Source organism: Equus caballus, chromosome 16, assembly GCF_041296265.1.
Source record: "Equus caballus isolate H_3958 breed thoroughbred chromosome 16, TB-T2T, whole genome shotgun sequence".
Taxonomy (NCBI): Eukaryota; Metazoa; Chordata; class Mammalia; order Perissodactyla; family Equidae; genus Equus; species Equus caballus.
Window position 1 is genome coordinate 94,429,215 of NC_091699.1, and position 20,811 is coordinate 94,450,025.

General features: G+C 41.0%; 2 long non-coding RNA genes across 14 annotated transcripts in view; one reads left to right on the top strand and one right to left on the bottom strand.

The window, feature by feature from the left end:
* Window positions 1–47: 47 nt before the first annotated feature.
* LOC138918099 (uncharacterized) lies at window positions 48–1,676 on the top strand. Its single transcript, XR_011427075.1, has 2 exons — window positions 48–187; window positions 373–1,676. It is a non-coding gene; the product is annotated as an uncharacterized lncRNA (long non-coding RNA).
* Window positions 1,677–2,249: 573 nt separating this feature from the next.
* Window positions 2,250–20,811, bottom strand: part of LOC102150363 (uncharacterized) — a 34,907-nt gene continuing 16,345 nt past the window's right edge. For 8 of the 13 annotated variants that reach the window (XR_002800840.2, XR_011427078.1, XR_011427084.1 and 5 more), the window contains 3 exons: window positions 16,150–16,249; window positions 14,925–15,069; window positions 2,250–2,570 (listed from right to left, as the gene is read on the bottom strand). This is a non-coding gene — a long non-coding RNA (uncharacterized lncRNA). The remainder of the gene's footprint in view (window positions 2,571–14,924; window positions 15,070–16,149; window positions 16,250–20,811) is intronic. The other 5 variants (XR_011427076.1, XR_011427079.1, XR_011427077.1 and 2 more) reach the window with 1 other exon arrangement.

Below are 20,811 nucleotides of genomic sequence, written 5' to 3' on the forward strand. Positions count from 1 at the left end.
AAGGTCGAGGTTCCTTGTCTGCTGTGGCTGATGTGGCTGGCTTGAAATACGACAGTATGCTTGACTGCTTAGCCTCCATAACCGGCTCGCCGCAAAAAAAAAATGCTGAACGCTATTTTCACATCTTTTTTTGTAAAAGCAAAAATCCTCTTCGGATTTCTTTAGGTTAACAAAAACAGGTACTAATGTAAGTCTTTCCTTTTTTCTTTTTTTTTTTCTTTTTTGAGGAAGATTAGCCCTGAGCTAACATCTGCCACCAATCCTCCTCTTTTTGCTGAGGAAGACTGGCACTGAGCTAACATGAGTGCCCATCTTCCTCTGCTTTTTTTTTTTTATATGTGGGATGCTGCCACGGCATGGCTTGACAAGCAGTGCGTAGATCTGCACCCGGGATCCTGGCTGGCGAACCCCGGGCCACTGAGGCGGAACGTGAGAACTTAACCACTTCGCCACTGGGCCGGCCCCTAATGTAAGTCTTTCTTAAAAGCGAAGAGGTGTAAAGTGAACTTTGGGATAGTGAGGGAAACCTGTATTGTGAAATGATTACCACAATAGGTTCAGCTAACACCCATCTTCTCATATAGATACAATAAAAAGAGAAAATCTCCTTGTGATGAGAACGCATAAGATTTACTTTCTAAACAACTGTCCTATATATCATCCAGCGGTGTCAGCTGTAGCCATCATGTTGTACATTACTTCCCGAGAACTTACCTTATAACTGGAAGGTTGTACCTTTTGACTACCTTCCTCCAATTTCTCCTCTCCCCTACTCTCCGCCTCTGGTAACCACAAGTCTGGTCTCTTTTTCTATGAGTTTGGTTTCCTTTTTCTTTTCAGATTCCACACATAAGTGAAATACAGGATTTGTGTTTCTCTGTCTGACTTATTTCACTTAGCATAACGCCTTCATGGTACACCCCTGTTATCGCAAATGGTAGGATTGCCTCATCTTTTACACGTGAGTAATATCCCATTGTGTATATGTATATATACACATATACACCACAACTTCTTCATCCATTCACCTGTCGATGGACACTAGGTTGCTTCCATGTCTTGTCTGTTGTGAATGATGCTGCTATGAATGTGGAAGTGCAGATATCTTTTCAAGTTAGTGTTTTTGTTTCCTTTGGATATATTCTCAGATGTGGAATTGCTGGATCATATGGTAATTCTGTTACCTGGCCCACCAAACCCATAAGACATTAACCACAACCCTGCTCAGAACAAGCCTAACATATTATCTTTAGCTTACAGGAAACCACAAAGAGAGGAAGGAGGAGATGGCTGAGACATATAGTCGAAACCAGTCAAAACCAGTTGAAGGCAACCTGGCAGTCTGACTTAACCTGACATAGACCCCGCAGCTTATTATTCACTCATTGTAATATATTATCATGATACATAACACACCCACCAGTGCCATGACAGTTTACAACTGCCATGACAACAATGGAAACAAACCACATAAGGACCAAAGACGGACGGCAACCTCATTTCCCAGAAAAGCCTGCCCAGGTCCCCATGTTGCTGTGAATTGCTCTCCTCTCCATCGCCTGACCCCTTACAACGGCTGCTGGGTCGCCCCAAGGGCTGAGAAGTTGATTTGTGAACTTAGTTCCCGCTTCTCCATTCTTTGGCCATTGAATAAAGCTTGTAGTGTTGAACACTCAGTTTTGTTTCAAATCTGCAATACCGAACAGAAAAGACACCCTCTGAGGAAGAAAAGGGCTGATTGTGGGTTCAAGGTCCTCCAGCCCTGGGTTCTTCCTTGGGTCCCTTCTAATTGTGGGTTTAAGTCCCATGAGAGGGAATCGAAACTGGTAACAGTTCTATTTTTAATTTTTTGAAGATCTTCCATACTGTTTTCCATAGTGGCTGCACCAATTTACAATCCCACCAAGAGTGTAGGAGGGTTCCCTTTTCTCCACATCCATATACACGTCTTTTGATGTACATGTGCACCTATTTCTGTTGCATGCATGTCTAGGAGCAGGATTCTGATAACCTTTCTGGTGGTATGTGTATCTTCAGTTTTGTTGGATACTGTGGCGTTTGGTAAAGGATCTCCCTTGTAGCATCTGTGGTACTGTGCTGGTAAGTAGGTGCTTATATAGCTGCTGTTGTACAAAAACAGCATCTAGAGGACAAAAATCTAAGTTATAATCATTCCCAGCACCTGGCACAGGAATAAACAAATGATAAGCATATTTGTTATTCATGTAAAAAAAAAAAAAACCTCAAAATTAGCAGCTTAAAGCAGCAAACATTTATTATCTCATACAGCTTCTGAGGTCAAGGGTCCAAGAGGAGCTTAGATGGGTGGGTTCTGGCTCAGGGTCTCACAAGGCTCCAATCAAGGTGTCAGGTAGGGCTGCAGTCATCCAAAAGCTTGCCTGGGGCTGTTGAATCTGCTTCCAAGATGGCTTACTCACGGAACTGTTGACAAAAGGCCAGTTCTTCTTCAGCTATTGGCAGAGGTCCTCGCTTCCTAACCACCTGGGCCTCTTCATAGTCCACTAACTGTCCTCATGCTATGGCAGCTGGCTTCCTCCAGATCAAGTGGTCTAAGGGAGAAAGTAAGGCAGAAGCCACCTTTTTTTTTTATACTCTGTCTCAGAATTGACATACCATCACTTTTGCTGTGTTCTATTGATCATACAGAACAACCCTGGTAAATGTGGAAGGGCACTACAAAGGGCACGCATACCAGGAAGCAGAGATTACTGGGCTTAGAGGCTGACAACCACAGTAGGCACTTATTCAATGTCTCAATGGATCAATGAATGAAGAAATGAATGAGTGAAGTGACCTCCTTTGGACCATATCCCAAAGCTCTTAGTGATCCAAGAACCAAAATGAACTCATTTTTCTTAAGGCAGCCTTGGCTATGATAAAGTCATCTCTAGACACTGATTGGGACCACAAACAGCACATGAGAGAGGTTCCCATGCCGTATTTACCCACTCTCTGAATAGAACGACATTGTCATTTTTCAGGAACATGGACTCAGACCAGAGAAGATGGAATAATTGACTTGAGGTCACTGAGAAGGTCAGATGACTCAAGGGTAGACTCCCTGTCCACGGGGAATCATCAGAGTGAGTTTTAGATGAGCACACCTTCTGGGTGCTGTTGAGTTGTTTGGGATGCTGAGTCTTCTCTACCTTCACTAAAGGGAGATTCGTGGGTCCAGGAGACGACCAGTTCATAGCATATCAGTGTCTTAAGAGTTTTCCTTTTCTCATTTTCCTAATTTTGGGATGAGACACACTTTCCTACTACATCCTAATCTCTAGTAACTGGTCATCCCCATGGATTTTACAGAAGATTCTCATGTGACTTAATAACTGTGGGCCCTAGAGAAGGGTTCCTGGCCTTTTACCGTCATCTTGTCCTTTTGTCCCACGTTAGCTCCCTGTATGGACTGTCTTTTCCTTAAATTTTAATATCAACCTACTGTAATTCTACCAGTTCTTCTAGTTCCAGCCAAATCTCTACTCCTTCAAGAAGTTTCTCTGATTATTCCATCCAGAGAGTTCACGTCCTCATTGGACCAACCCTCTCTCACAAGTTGTTTCACTCCTGTGGCATCTGAGTTTGTTTTCCTTTTGTTTTTTTTAAAGATTGGCACATGAGCTAACATCTGTTGCCAATCTTTTTCTTCTTCTTCTTCTCCCCACAGCCCCCCAGGACATAGTTGAATATTCTAGTTGTAGGTCCTTCTGGCTCTGCTATGTGGGACGCTGCCTCAGCATGGCTTGATGAGCAGTGTCATGTCCACGCCCAGGATCCCAACCAGGAAACCCTGGGCTTCCAAAGCAGAGCACACAAACTCACCTACTAGGCCATGGAGCCGGCCCCTGAGTTTGTTTTTGAAGCATTTAGGTATGTGCAGGACATGTCATACATATTTTCATTCTCTAGTTCCCCCAAATAAATATTCCTTAAATGAGTAAATAAATACATTTGCTTTCATTTAATCGTAAAACATTCAAAAAGGTCTCTTTACTCTTGAAAACTTAAAGATGAACACTTTTGTAATATTCAAACTATTTTTCAATCTTTTGTTTGTTTTTTTAGTTTGTTTTTGCTTTTTATTGTGACTTCAGACTTTAAAAATGTTACACTTGAAGGCAGGACACAGATACTGTAAAATTAACAGGTTACACATGTGCAGTGTTGATACGCTTCTCCTTTAACAAAATTAAATTCACTAATCACATTCATTTCTAAAGCCCTTTGAAATTGTGTGTCATGCTTATGGGTGGCCACATTCCAGAGAACTGAGTATGTGCTACGAAACGAAAGGAGGCTTGGGGGTGGGGAGGAAACCCTTACAAGGCAAGAGAACTGAGCATGTGCGAGGTTCTGTACCAAACAAAGGAGGGCAGAGAAGTGCAGTTTTAGAAATATCGAGGGGAACGAAAACAGAAAGGGAACTGGAGAGCGGGGCATGGCTCACCACACTCAGGAGATCACCCAGAATCCACAAGTGGAAAGGGTGCACTCAAGGAAGGACGCTCCTTAATCAGACCCTTCTGGCATCTCTTTACCAGGCCCTACCCTTTGGGGATGCCCAGACCAAGCCATCACTCCTCACACTCACTGACTCCTGAGACCCCTGCCCTTTACCTGACACATGTTCTGTCACTCTGCATCAGAATTGTGGCTTTGGGTTTTTGAGAGGTGATGTGGTATGGGGAGTCCAATGGAGCTGGAAGAATTCTGGCTCACTTGCTTAGAAGCTGGCAACTTACTCAATCTCTTGCAGCCTCGGTTTTCTCCTCTATAAATTGGGGATAATAACACCTACAATGCAGGTATTATTGTGGATTACAGGTATAGCAGGCATTGCAGGATTGTTGTGAGGATTACACACCAGCGGGTACTCAATCGACAGCAGCTCTGAAAAGCAGTGGCGTGGTGGCTAAAAGCATGGCGTCTGGATTAGACGGTCTGGGTTTGAATCCTTGTTTCATTACCTACTCTCTGTGCCTACTCTCATTACCTACTCTCTACTTAGTATCTCTGTGCCTGACTTTCCTAATCGATCAAATGGGACTAATAACGATAGCATAGTTTCTATCTCACAGAGTTGATGGAAGGGTATGCTGGTGATAATGCAGTGCCTGTCACATAAAAAGCATTCAGGAGATGGAAGTAGCAATAGAAGCTGTTTCTGTTATTATTTATGATAAAAGATGCAGCGGAGGGCAGCAGTTACGACTATGTACTCTGGCACTGAACTCCCTGGGTTCAGATCCTGGTTCTATTTTCCCCCAGCTATATGAGGCCAGAGCCTCCATTCTGTAAATCTATCTGTAAAATGGTGATAATAATAGTACTTACTTCGTAAGATTAAATAAATTCATATATGTAAAGTACTTACATTCATATATGTAAACAATACATGTTAGCCATTATTATTATAAATTCCAACAAGCCATAGCTCCAGTTTTTATGCATTTCAACGGGTAATCTTAAAGCTTGATACTTTGTACAATTAAATAAAGTTAAAGTTTATGTATTCTGTGGTGATTAACCTGAACTACCAGTTCCCTTGGAAATGAGCCAGGCTTTCAACCACAAAAGGTTTTCAACTGGGTCCCAGCTGACCGTCTCTTCAGTGTCTATGTGTACAGCAGATGGTGAGCTGCATTTTTTAAACTACTCCTTTCAAGTTCTCAGGAAAATTAAATGCCCTCATCGCAGGAGAGTGCCCTTGCCTCAGCCTCTCGCTCCCGCTCCCGGGAAGAGAGCTCACAACCAGGCAGGCTGGGGAGTCTCCCTGGTGCCACAGACTGCAGTTTTCAATGACACACCGAAAGCCGGCCTCTTCACCTCACATTTTCACTCTGCTCTCTGGCTGTACTGCAGTAACAGGACAAGTTGTTCGTTCAGATACCGGAAAGGCTGACAGTCCAGGAAACTTTTTTTTTTCGTTTCTGCAGCCAATAATCTTGCAGCACGATGATGTCACCCAACAGTTACGCATATGACTTAACTGTTGGCTAGGTGACAGGAATTCCACTGACACCGAGATCACAATGAAACTGCTTAGCTGCTAAATTAGTCATATTGTACGTTACCGATAAGTCCCTTTTAAACTGATTAACTGCCAGTTCAAACAGCGTTATTGTCTATTAGGGAAGTCAGGGCCCCATTGCTCACAGTTTAAAGGACCACAGCCAGCATTCTAGCACTGAAAAAAGCAAATCAGGTGGTTACTGAATTTGACAACATCACAGGCCACTCGAAGAGGGACACAGTGAGAAAAGGAAACACTTTCTATCCTCTGTTTTCAGGGAAAAATTGGTAGACTATCTCCTGGACTATGTCCTAAAATGAGTCATTTCAATCTCTTGATGACTTTCCCAATCCACATAAGATGAGAATAGGATTCTGTTCCTGAATGAAGACACGGATTATTTAGTGCTGTTTTCTTTTTCTAACACAAGCTGGCCTCTGTCCTACAATTCAACCACACTGTGAAAGGGGATTTTTACTGACCACAAGCCATGAGGTAGATGCCACTTATTCCACAGAATCAGTAATTAAAATAATGCTTACATTTTCCCATTTAAAAAGTAGTACGTGTGTGAGAAAAAATTTAGGAAATACTAAAAAGTACGAAAAAAGAAGGATAGCTCCCGCCATCTCACGCTCCCCAAAACAACCGTAACTAAAACTTTGTAAATTTCTTTCAGCTCCAATACATATTGAATGAATACAACCACCTAACAAACTCCTTGCCTGGCAGCATGGTGGATGTCAGGCAGAGAAAGATAAGTAAGATTCCAGGCCTCTCCCTCAAGAAGCGCACAGCTTAATGTAATGGGGTATCTGAACACAAAAGAGGCATTTAGCGCAGGCTGGAGAGAGCGGAATGTGGACTGGAGGAGACGGAAGGGATTACCAGAGCAGATGACAGAAATCCTAGAGAAGGGCTGCTCAAAGCGTGGTCCACAGGTGACACCGGATCTTCCAAGCTTTGTACAGAACCTGAGAGAAAGCATTTAAAACTTCCGGGGAAATTTGACAGAGTAATTGTATGTCTTTTGAATCGAATAGTAATTTTTTAAATTGGACCTGCATTTTGTACGTCTTTTGCATTTCATTTTGGTTGTATTTATTCTTATTGTATTTTCAAAAAATCAGTCCACAATAGATTAGAAATTAAAATTGAAATAGATTAGAAATTAAAAATGAGAAACTCTTCTGTCACGACAAATAGTTTGAAAACCACTTTCCTCAAGGACACAATCGCTTAGTTAAGGGTAGGGTAACCAGCCGTCCTGGTTTGCACTAAACCTGGCAGAGTCCCAGGCAAACGGGGATGAGTCGGCCACCTCACAAGTGTCTAATTCCAAGAAAAAGTTAGCTTCACGGGAGACTAGATCAGATAAAGGAGGAGGAGTCCTCAAAGCAGTGAGAGAAGAAGGTCTCTGCGAGCTGAAGGGAGGTGCTGGTGTTCAGGTCAAGAGGGTTCCCTAACGGCTGGGAGGGATCATTGAAAAGAGAGCCACAGCCTGCTACCCAGACTCACTTTCTAAATTCCAAGATGGAGAGGAAAATCCTGTGAGATTACACACACACAAATTGAAAGGAATAAGATAATTTAGGAAAGTGGTAAAACATGGTATCTATAATATTACATTTCTTTAACAAAAAGATCTTTGCTTTGGCTTCCTAAGAGAGAAAAGAAATAAGGAAGAATTGTCCTTTATATTATAACCAGGAGGGTAATAAAATGGAAATAGAAAACAATACCATGAAAGAGGGAAATGCAAACACGTTCACATAATTTATTTGATTTGGCACCAAATTTGGCTCTAAGCTTCCTGGTTGGCGATGGGGAGGTTAGGAATCACAGTCATTCGAGTGGCTGTCATTATGATGAAGGAAGAAGTATTTGAGTTATTCAGCACGACAGTCCCCGCCCCAGCACTGAAATTTAAAACACATTCACTCAAAGAGTTTAATATTGGGGGCCTCGAGTGTTGTGGTAGACACTGTCCTCAGTAGCATTTCTCACAAATGTGGGAGTGAAAGTCATGTCTGTGCTTCTTATAGAGATCCTCATTAAAACCCGTGAAGGGTTTCAGGATGTATGAATACATTATAGCCTAACGACCTTATCTGATGCGAAGCTAGATCTTGGAGCACCCTAGAGGAGAAGATGACTAGTATGTCACTTACTCTCTTCTGAATATCATTTCTCTCAGCAGGACCAATGTAATAACATAATTTGAGGCCTCATAATGTCTGAAAAGAAGTTACTCTTGCTCTTTCTCACTGATTAACAGTATATAAAAATCTCAGTTTCAAAGGAAATACAGTTTGACTTTGTGGAGCCAGCCTTTTTAGTGCTGATATTAGCATTAGACATCAAATTTGTGTGAGATTAGGCTATTATGCTTTCCATAATGAGTAATATTTTAGTAGTTATAAATAGCATTAACACTCACTTTTACTTTTCCTCTGGCACCCTTAATAAAACTATTAAATATTGTTACACTTTCCTTAATGCAAATGGAATTGTTTATCAAAATATTGTCATAATACGCAGTCCTAATAATTTCAAGGTAGAAAAACTTCATTCACAGGCCATCTGTTTGAATAAGCAAAAATCAATTTGCAAATCAAGTAAGTCATTATGATCACTTTTTGTAAAATATATGTTTGTATAAACATAGTATTTATAAATACATAAGCATAGAAGAAAGCATTAGAGAGATATAAGGAAAATGTTAACTCTGCTTATCTCTGGGTTTGGGTGACTTTCATTTTCTTCTTTTTACTTGTCCATAGGTTTAAATAACTTGCATTATCTTTGCAAGAAGAAAAGCAGGATGATTCTTGTTTTGCTGGAAGGTCTGTAGGGCGAGAGCAAGTACTGTTTCTGCATCATTCCTGAAGCTCATTAGCCAGGTGATTTTCCTGCACCGCCATCCAGCCCTTGCATCACGGTGCCCCTTCATGGCCTACATGATGACTTGAAGGGTTGATGGTTTAAGAAAGAGTGTAATTTTGGTTGGAGACAATCCTCAACCCTGCCTCGTTAGCAGCTATGTGACTTTGGGCAAACTTTTACACTTTTAATTCTATGGTTCCTCATCTTCCAAATGGAGACTGGATTGTTGTGAGCATAAAATGAAATCGCTGACACATAGTAAAGGGCCTGGAACAAACCAGGTGCTTGATAAATATCATATGCCACATTGCTTGCCCCTTCCTGAAAGGGATCGTCCTGGCTCTGCAGACACTGGTTCTCTTCCCCACAGGAGCTTCGCATAAACCTGGTTTCAGTCCAATAAAGTCCAAAAGTGTTGGAGGAATAGGGAAGCCCACAGTCTCTCTTTTCCCATGTTCACTACTTAGAGGCTGAGAAAGGGAGAAAAAGAAAGGCTTACCGAGGCTCCAGTGAGTATCAGCAGTGTCATGTGTGTTACGTTGCTTAAGGAAGGCTCCATATTTTCCCAATCTCTTAAACATCTGTAAAGTCTCAAGTTTCTACCTTATTATTAATGCATTTGCCTCCTGAGAATTATCTTACTTTATATCATCATTCACCTGAAAACAGTTTCTGTATGCCTGTTTTTATTTTCACATACTCCTAGCTGTGACTTAGAAGTTTGGTTGGTTATGTCATTATCACAGGTCACATTTTCAGAACTACATTTCGTAGCATTTGGGACCCTAGAAATGTAAATTATATTTTTCTATCACTTCATCTACATGTCAAAATGGCTCTAATCTTCATTTTTTACATTAATTGGTTTGTAATCAGTCTCTCTAATATATGTTAAGCACGCCTTACTTAAATGAGTTTTATTTGATGTGGAGAAAATTAGACAGAAAGATAATGAAATGGACGTCTCTAATTATTAGGCCCCAGTTTTGAAAACTTGACTACACTTACCTTTCTAAAAAGAACTGAATCTCATCAAATTTACAATGCAGAAAAGTACCCCAGTACAAGAACGTTTCGGGGTCTATGACATCTTGTTGTCTTTACAACTTTGCCTCAATATTTCAGGCAGAGACAGTTAAGCAATTGTAGCAAGGCCTGCGAGACCCAGGAATGGGGCCTCCCTTCCTAATGATCTATTGCAGTTGTATTGTACATGGATTGCACAACAAAGGTTTCTATTTTCCTACTTTTTTTCTTCACTCCCTTCAAACCTCACCCTTTCTCATCTTTTATACTTTTGTTTCCCTGACATGAAAACTCTAAGAAGGCAAATTGCTAACTGTACCCCTCAAAGCTCCAAAAAAATATGATATAATTAACCACATAACATGACCTGCATCTTCTCCCCAGAAAGCTTTCCCAGCAACTTATCTACCAAGGCTTGGTTTTCTACAAACACATTTCCTAGGAAATGTCCCCAGATGGCATGTGAGCTTTCCATTTTAGACAAGCTGCCTTGATCAGGTGTCACCCAACTGACCTGCTTTTCTCCACCTTTATTCTCAACACAATGTTGTCTCAACAGACTATCCGCTAAGCCCTGGTTTTTCTTCACTGGAGTCCATTCTCAGCCCTATTCCTGCACCACACCTGCCACATGCACTGGTCACTAACATATCTTTTGTTATTTCCTCATGATACTTATAGAGCCTCTGAGCAACGTTGAAACTCTGTAATCATTTCCCCAGCGTTCTCCTCCAATACATTGGTTGTATGGAGCTTGGCTTTGGGTTTGTCATCACCTCAACTCCTTTTTTAGTTTCCTGTTTGCTGGGAGACAGCTCTCAGCTCCCTACCCTGTGCTCATCTTGCAGGCTACATATCCAGATCATCTTTAATCATACCTCTCTCACTATCCAAGGAGTAGTGCTTCCAGCCCAAAGCAGTGAACATGAACAACAGGGAGAGAAATCAACAGGGGCTCCAGGTGCTCTTAGACCACAGATCATAGAGTAGAGGGATCCTTGATGCCATCTAGTGCAATTCTGCCATTTTACAGACGACAGAGTTGGGACCTCAGAGTTTTAAGTCACAGACTATTCAAATGAATCAGTACCAGAGCTGCCAGGAAGAGCATTTCTAAGTGGTTAAAATCATTGACTTTGGAATTCTATAGACCTGGGTTCAAATCCCAAGCTATGTGGTCTTGTACAATTAATGTAAACCCTCTAACTCACAGTATCCTCACTATTAAAATGGGAATGATAACACCCATCTTACTGGATTATTGAGCTGGATATATGGTTGCTCTTAGTTATTAACTAGAATCCAACTATATTGACTTTTAGTCTAATGCTCTTTACAAGGTAATGCCATTATTACGATTCTAGTACCAACCTTCCAAGATTCCAATTTTAATTTTTACTAATGGTGGTGTGACTTTGAACAACTTATTTACAAAACTGTGCTTCAGGTGATTAATCCATAATGTAAAACTAATAATAATACGTAGTGTACAGGCAGTTGTGAGGATGAAATAGATAATCCTTGTAACTATAGCATTTCACCTGGTGTCTGGCATATAGGAAACAACAAAATATTGAATAGTTCTACATAGTCTCAAATGCCCAGAACAAATGCATGAATGGTCAGGATACTCTTCTGCCACGTACCCTCAGAAGCAGATCCAGGGTTATATACTTGGTTCTCTTTGGCCCACGGTACCCAGGTTCCTTCATTCAAGCTGGGCCTTAAACAGTAGGTAGCATTACAGCATGTGGCTACAGAAGAAAAGATGTTTTCCACCAAAGCAACAACTACAAGGCAAGGAGAGATAGGGCAAAGTGCATGGCAGGGCTCTTAAATCCTAACTAATTGTCTGGTTTCAAAGCCTTCAAAGTGGCCTCCCCTCTTGTCCATCATCCTTGCTGCTGCCAGAAATAAAATACCAGTTTGAACATGACTACAATCCTGCCAATTTCACTGCTCCTCAGTAAATTCAGAACAAAGTCCCAAGTCCTTAGCACAACCTTCCAGGCCTGTCAGCCTCTCTTCCTGCCTGCCTTGCCAGCCAACGGCCCTCCCCGAACCACTTGCACCTGCCTGAATCATCTCACTCACCTTCGGCCCTTTGCACAGGCTGTTTCCTTGGCCAAAAACATTATGTGTCCCAGTTGGCCTTCAAGACTCAGTTCAGAGGTTGCCTGTAGGAAGCCTTCTGTGACACCCTTTGTCTACTCCCATCACCGCTGCCAAAGAGCAGAGTTCCTATTTGGAGGTCCCATAACAGCCTACATTTATCTCAAGCACAGCTGGTAACAATGGGATTCCATGTTTGTATCTCTCTCCCTTTAGAATGTGTGTTCCCTGACTACAGAGTCTGGGCCCTTCCGAGGGCCCACTGTGTGTCATGCACAGTTGTAGAAATCGGGAATACAAAGAACAAGAGAGACAAAGTCCCTGAGAATGGGGTGTAAATCAGACAAATAACAAATAGACAAATGCGTAAATAAATATTTCCAGCTATGTTTATGAAGTGCCATGAAGACAATAAAATGACACAGTGTGCTGAAGAGAGGTAAGGGAGGGGAGGGTCAACATAAGATAAAGTGGTCTCATCATAGCATTTGAGCAAAAACGGATGAGGAGTCAGTCATGCCCAGGAATACGCAGGGCAAGATTGTTTCAGGCTGAGAGAGGAGAAAGAGCTCATAAACATATGTTGAAGGAAGGAAGGGACTGGCTGAGATCTAGTTCAAGGACATAAAGGGGACTGAAACTCCTCCCATATAGAAACCAGGATTAGACTAACTTTTCAGTCCAGGAATATAAGGCAGAGAAAAGCACCAAAATTATCCCATCTATTTTGGACTTGGGGCCTTTGGAGGGCTGGGGGAGTGGTTAGGGACTAGGCTGAACTGGTGACCTTAGGGTGAAGTAGACTTCTATAAACCAACATTTCTTGAAGAATGTTCCAGAAACGCTGGGCTAGACCTTGGAGTCACCATGAAGTCTCAGTTTAGGAAGCACTGCTTCTCTTATACTTGTCCCACCCCACCCCCACCCTACCACCACCTAGGCACTCACAATGCACGTGAGTATATCAAAGGCTCTGAATAGCTCAGAATTTGGAAAACCTGATTAACGTTTATTTTCCAAATTAATTTGACCACTGTATGTCATCTGTTTTGTTTGACTATAGCACTGCTTAAATCCTGTGAACCAGTATTTTATGAAATACTGTGGGAAGCTCTGGTCTATATCACTCTCTATCACCCACAAGCCTTGCTGGCATGAACTCTGGCTTCCAGTTACATTTCGTTAAATAAATAAGGGGATATGATTTTTGAAAAGACGCAATAGTTTGGTTTGGACATGTGAAAGTAAAGGGTGCAAGAGTCTCAATAAATCTAATTTCACATTTATTCACCTTAAAATAATTTCAACAGAGTTAAAAACAGTTAATACACAAAAGGATGAATATGTGCAAATACATACTAATATAAGTTCTATGAAAAATAAGAAGTCTGTTCTAAAGGTTAAAATTCAATTTGAATGCTTTCTTATGCACTGTGGATTAGTTAGACATTTTAAATTAAAATTAATAATTTCTGCTCAATCAAGTGCAAAAAAGTTAAGTTTACTCATCACCAAGCCATCTTGCTTATTTTGATTACAACCATTCTAAATGGCAGAACTACTAAGCATTTTAAGATTAATTTTTTTAAATCAAATACATTAGACTTCATAATAATACAGGTAATTAATAGAGGGGAAAATCCATGTCAAAGGCTAATTAACACCACTGACACTCTCCCAGTAGCTAAAAATAAGACCAACAGCAAGTTCCTCCAATACCGGGCTATGTTATATTTAAAGTCCATTTGGGAAACTGACTTGATGTTTTTTGATTAGATTTATCCTAACAAATCTAACCGTGAAAAATGGTTGTTCTAACCATGTGAAAATGTTAAATTTCAGTCATGAAGTTCACATGTATACTATCAGAATATGCAGAACCCACTTCCTAAGCTAAGTTTTTATCATGGCCATCTTTGTCAAATAAATCTTCATAAATTTCCATTTTTCTAATACCTTTAAAATAAAGTGACCTCAAAATAAGTCTTTGAGGGAATGAATACTAGCAGTGTGATGACAATAAATGTTAATAGTGTGATTTATTCTCAAACCAAGTTTCCTCTGGTAAATAGCACATAATTTTGTTACACTCCCAAAACTGGTCTTCAAAACATAAAGAGTAGCTTAATTATTCAGCTGATTAATGTACATCTAATAAAATAAGATCAATGTCATTGTTAACTAGAATTAACCTAAGCCCCCCAAAATATGAATTTATACAAGCCTCCAGTCAAAATTAACCTTTTAAAGTCTACCTTTTATTTGGCTTGTAATAGGCAATTCAGAATTATAATGAATAATTTTTATCGTATGTTAACAAATGCTTGGCTGTTTTCAGCATCTCGATATTTATTCTTCATAGAATAAAGCACTTTAGCACTCACTTCAGTAATTTTTTTTTTTGAAAGTCACTCAGGCCAAATATCAAGGCAGAATATCTAAGAAAATGCTCTCTCAACTGGTAATGGCACATCTATGTGATGGAATATCATGGACCCATGTAAAACTCACATCATGTGAAGAGAGAATGGTCTTTTCAATAAATGACACTGGGTCAACTAGATACATATATGAAAAAAAATCTTGATCCTCTACCTCAAAGCGTACATAAAAATCAACTTTAGATGTATTTTAGATCTAAATGTGAAAGGTAGAATAATACTTTTAGAAGAAAACATAGCAGAATATCCTCAAGACCTCAAAATAGGCCAAGATTTCTCAAACAGGACACAGAGAGCACTAACCATGAAAGAAAAATATTGATAAACTAGACTATATTAAAGGGAAGAACTCCTATTCTATGAAAAGTCACCACCAAGAGTGAAAATGCAGCCACAGAGTGGGAGAAGATATTTGTAGCACTTACCTGACGGAGAACTCATCCAATGACACAAAGAACTCCTATGCTACTCCTCCTCTTCCAACCACCCCCAGCATGAAAAGCAGACAACTGAAGAGGAAAACAGGCAGAAGCCTTGAACAGGCATTTCACAAAGGAGGACATCCACCGTCTGTGAAACATACGAAATAGAAATTAAAATCACAATGAGATACCACTTCCCTCCCACCCAAATGACCAAAATTTTTCTGGATTTCTGTAAGTGAACATATTACCATTTTAATTAAAATGATAAATATGATCTATATACTCCTGTAGAATTTATACAAAAAGAATAAACATATGGGCCTTATCTGTCTAGCAAAAAGACGAATTTCAAGCAATTACCTTTAATAGCCTGACCTTTTTAAATTGAAAATACCAAGTGTTGGCAAGAATGTGACACAAGTGGGACTCTTATACATTACTGACGAGAGTGTGAGATTGCTATAGCCACTTTGGAAAATCGTCTGGCACTATCTAGTAAAGCTAAACATATGCCTATCGTGTAAGGCAGCAGTCCAGTCTCGAGGAGAGGAGTGCGTATGTCCACCAGAAGGTACGTGCAAAGATATTCATAGCAGCACATTCATAATAGCTCAGGAGGGGCAAACAACACAAATGTCCATCCAGAATAGAATGGCTAAATAAGTTGCAGTGTACGCATACAATGGAATACTACACAACAGCATGAATGAGCAAACCACAGCCTTACACAAAAACTGAATGAATCTCACAACTCACTGATAAGAGAAACTAGACCAAACCCAACAACTACATGCTATAGTTTTTATAAATATTTTATGAATATGCTATTTATTTTATAAATATACTATTTACATAAATTCAAAACCAGGGAGAAAAAGTCTGCTTCAGAAGTCAAGATAGTGGTAACACTTGGGATGGAGCACAGTGTCTGGAAGGGGCTGAAGGAGGGTTTTGGGATGCTGGGATGCTCCAATTCTGAGGTGCCTCTTGTGTTCTATTGGTTACCATGGTGTGTTCACTTTGTGACATTCATCAAGCTGCAAACTTACAATTTGTGCATTTTCTGAATGTTATATACTCTAAAAAATCCTGTTGTATACATAGGACCAGGTCTACGGTATGGTGCTAATGAAAAGAAGGATACTGAGTATAATGAACATCACGATCCCCACTGGGGAGAAAAGGATGTATGTACAGCAGTCTGTCTGGAATGATGGATACACACCAAATATTAATAGTAATTCTCCCTAAGGTTTGGGCCTTTTAGTTTTCTCTTTTGCATTTTTTCCGTATTTCCTGGATTTCCTTAAGCGAACATATCATCACTGCAATAAAAAAGATAAATGTTATCTATATACTCCTGCCAGGATTTATATAAAAAGAACAAACCAAACTTATCAACATATAGGTCTTGTCTGTCTAGGCACGAGAAAGAGTTTTAAGCAATTACCTTCAATGACCTGGAAAACTGAGTCAAAACACCAACCTGATATGAAATATATATTATATGAAATATATTATTGAGGATCTGGGAAGCAAATTTGGATAAAGACGGTCAACAAATCGCTGTCTCCTCAATGTCAGGAACTTCTTGCTTTAGGAAATATCTGAAAAATTGCCTCATTTTGCCCACAAAATCCTAGCATATCAATAGCTCACCTACCATTTGGACATTTTAAATATCTCATCAGAAGTCTATGAAATGCATTTTAATGAAATAAGGCACAGGATAACCCAGCTTTTTCTAACGTGAGAAACAGATGGAAATATGTCCTCCTCCTCTCCCTTCTCCTCTTCTCGCTCTTCACTGTCTCTCCCACCTCTCTCCCCGTTTCTTCCCCCTCTTCCCAGGACTGCCCCGAACCGAGCTGGTGCCTCCTCCTTTCCACCCTTCCCCTATTTGGTCTCAGTCCTGAGGGTGCAAGCAGGGCTGGGAGGCCCTAAGCTCAGTTCTCCTAGTGTCCTTGGAACCCAAGCTTAAGTGGAGGCCCCCCTGCCAGCAGAAGACTTGCCTCTAGTCTCTCTAAAACTGAAAGTGCAAGGAGAGAAGAGAAAGGGAACAATTATGGGTTTCTTCTCCCCTTTCCAGCTCCCGCCCCTCCCTCTCAGTCCCCAGCCCAGACCCAGCTATAGGTCAGAACTAAGCAGCTGCCAACCCTGGGATGCTAGCTCGTTCACACTGACCAACACTCTTCACGTGGTAGGTCACAGAGCAGTAGGGGAAAGGGAAGTGGTGACGCAACACCTAAGAGCCACGCTGGGGATGGGGGACCAGAAAGCTGTCAGGAAAACAACAAGATCTGGACAGTGGAATGGAGCCTGCGTCCACACGGCTGAGAGCGGCCCCTCTCACCTACAGTTACAGGAAGTGCCAAGCAGGTGCCGTGTGCAGTACAAGAGAACAATAAATGATTACACAAATGAGATGGCATATATCCAAGTTATCTGAAAACCCTGACATTCTCCAAATATCAGGGATTAATTAGAATTACGAAGATACATTAGGGAATTTTGGAGCAACTCATAATTTTCCTGAGTACAAAAACTCGAAAATCAATAGGCATCCTAGAAACTTCCCCAACAGAAACTCTGAAGCCTGCATCTAGACTTTCCATTTCACGGGGACACGGAAGAGGGGTGGTTTCCACTGGGCCTAGCAGAGGGAACAGAAAGGTCATCTGCAAATACCTGAAACCCCCTTATGCAGGGTGGTGACAGGAGGCTGGGAGACGCAGAGCACATAGGACACTTCAGGCGAGAGCACAGAGAGCAAGAACCAGCCCACAAAAGAAGTGAGGGAAGCTGCAGTTTTGGCCTTGCTGGCACCCCAGCCCCCGAGAACAGAACCACAGCAGAGGAGGAGTGCGCTGGGGCCGGGCTGCCTGGCAAAACTAGGTGAAAATGTCCTGGAGCCAGTGACTTGGTTTGAGTGTCTGATGTCAGAGGGGGATTTGGGGGGGGGGGGGGGGGAGCACTGATTCCCTTTAAATAACCACAGTATCATTATTATACCTTAAAAACAATTTCTTAATATCAGGAGATATTTTGAAGGCATTTTTATATTAAAGTCTCTCCTTCTGTTTGTTATACCCAAAAGTGCTTGTGCATCTTAGAAGAGTTTAGAAGGGCGAGAGAAAATTTTACCATAAGAAGGGGCCAGGAGATGAAGCTGTATCAGGAACTCTGGGAAGGGCAAAGATCCAGCACGAGAGACTGTGTTATTTGGTTTTTCATATAATACAGCTGTGGAGGGGAGGACAAAGATTGTGCAAGACTCCATCCATAGCTCTAGAAGACTCTGTAGCAATCAGGAGACACAAAGCCAACATTCGAGCTGCTCTTGGTGACACCAAAGAACTGAGAGATGTAGTAATGCGAAAAAGGATGTTTTGTGTTGCGCCTCTCTCAAAGGCAGTGAACGTTTTGATAGTGCAGCCCCATCTACCAAAAAAAAAGTCTATTGTACTAATATAGTATGTGCCCCATAAAAAATTTTAAAAACAGGTATCGTTAGAGGATGAGATGAAAAAATAGAGGTAGACGTTCTCATATTTTTCCTGCACCTGAGTAAATCGTCTTGGGCCCCTCCCTTTGAGCCCGCCGCACTTGACTGTCAAGTGGCTGACAGGGAAGTCAAGTCGGGCAGGTTGGAAATGAGCCTGGGGTGCCTGCACAAAGGCCAGCAGAGGCCCGTGGTCTCAACTCTGCCGGATGTTACAGTCGGCCTGGGAGCCTTTAAGAAACGCCAGGCCCCACCCCATTCCAACCAAATCAGTAATTCTGGGGCTGGAGTCCAGTGCCTCAGCAATTTTTTTAAGCATTCCAGGTGATTCCAATGCACACACAGGGTTGAAAAACCTCCAGTATAGGTGTTGAAAAAAAAAGCTGCTTGACACAAGAATATTAGTTCTGACAAAAACATTCTGTTCTACCACTTTCCCATTTAAGAGTGGGGAAAATGTTTCACTCTCCAGTAAAGAAAGGGTGCAGGGAAGTGAGAAGTAAAGAAATGCAGAGAAACTTTAAAGTAAAAACCATACCTAATAAAATAACAGTGAGGTTCTCCCAGAAAAGGGTGGTTTCATTTCCATATTCCAGGTTCTAATTTACTACCTTTTAAACTGCTCCAATTTTGACAGACCCTATTTTCATTTAACCAAAAACACTTATCTTATTAGATTAGTAAAATTATCTAATGACTATTTCATATTGCAATCATGGTTATTTCATATGTCAAAATAATTAATTCCAACTACTTAAATCTTTCCTGTTTAACCATGTTTATCTCTCAATGGGGGCGAGGTGAGGGAAGCTGGCCTTAAAAAAATAAAAAGACGTTTTCTATCTCTGAGGAACTGACTTCATCAAATTATCCTGGAGGGAAAAGCAAGTACAAAAATGTGAACTACAGGCAGCAGGAAAGTAAAATTCTGCACAGTGAATGACACACCGAATCCTGCAGGGAAATATGCACCACAATACATTATTTCCTGTGGCTTCCTGCCTGAGGAACACTGAGGAACAGAAAAAACTCTTCCAGAAATTATTTCCTCAGCTGTTTCATTATGGATTTAGCATAGGTATTTGGTCAAAATGTTGAATTGAATCATTGACAAATCCAAGGTATATTTACAAATGTTTACATATCTAATTACGAGTGCCACTCAAGTCCTTCGAATGAAGGTTAAAAGAAACGTGAGCAGGAGTCCATTTGATCATAAGCCTGGCATGCTGTGGCAAAGCCATCAATTCACTCATCTAAGTGAAAAGGCTATGAAATCACAGGCATCTTCAGCCACATCCTTAAATTTCACCACTTTACCAATTCCACAAAAGTTGTATTGACATTATCTTTCATGCTGGAAACAAAGTTAATGGTCTTCTGCAGGATACTTAAAGAAAATCAAAGGGGCAATCAAGTTTATTTTACGATGTTTAAAGAAGCTAAAACAAGCTTTTTCCACAAATAGGCTTCATAATAAATTCGGGGAAGTCAGGAGAGAACTGTTGATGGTTGCACACACCTACTGTAGATGGCATTGTGTGTTAGATTGGCCACAGGAAATATTTGCTACGCTGGGGCTAAGATTCCAAGTTAGGACAGATAATAATAGCAATAATTAATATCTTTTTACGATAGTAAATAGTACTTCACCTTTTTAAATGACTTCTGATTACTTATCACCTCCTCCTCGACATGCTTATTGCCATTGTTCAGGAACTCCATCTCTCTCAGCTGGACCGTTCCTGACTAGCGCCTCACCTCACTCAGGCCCATCTCACTGTCGGCAGTGTTCTTTTGACAATGCCACCTGGAGCCTGTCACTCCTGTTACCTATCTCAGAGATGTTCCACCTCTTGTTTCTCACCTCCCACCTTCCCATAGTTACTCCTTACCCGAGCCACACAGAGCCTCATGCCATTCCCCAAACATAGTGTTTGGTTCTAAACTCTATTCCTTTACCATATACCATTCCTTTGCTATCCTTCACGAATATCATCCGTGTCCCCTTTGCCTGACTGGCAAACCCTCACCAGGCCTTCAAAACCAAACCAAAACTTCACCTTGTCTGTGGAAGCCTTTCTGGAAAGCCCAGGGTTGTCTTTACTAGCGATTGTGCTATCTTAACCTTTATACGTAATTTTATTGTCATGCTATCATCATTGTCTATTTCAAAATTTAGGTTCCTCTCCCTCCACCATCATCCCTAATTAGAAAATGAGCTCCTCCGGGCCAGCTGTTCTGTCACAGTCATCTGGGATCCCCAGTGTCCAGCAGCTGCTCAAGTCAAGGAACTGATGAATTCAACTGATGAGTGAATGGAAGGATTTTTGTTCCTGTTTGAGATAGAGAAAATGGAATAATACAAGTAGGAACTCAATGCTC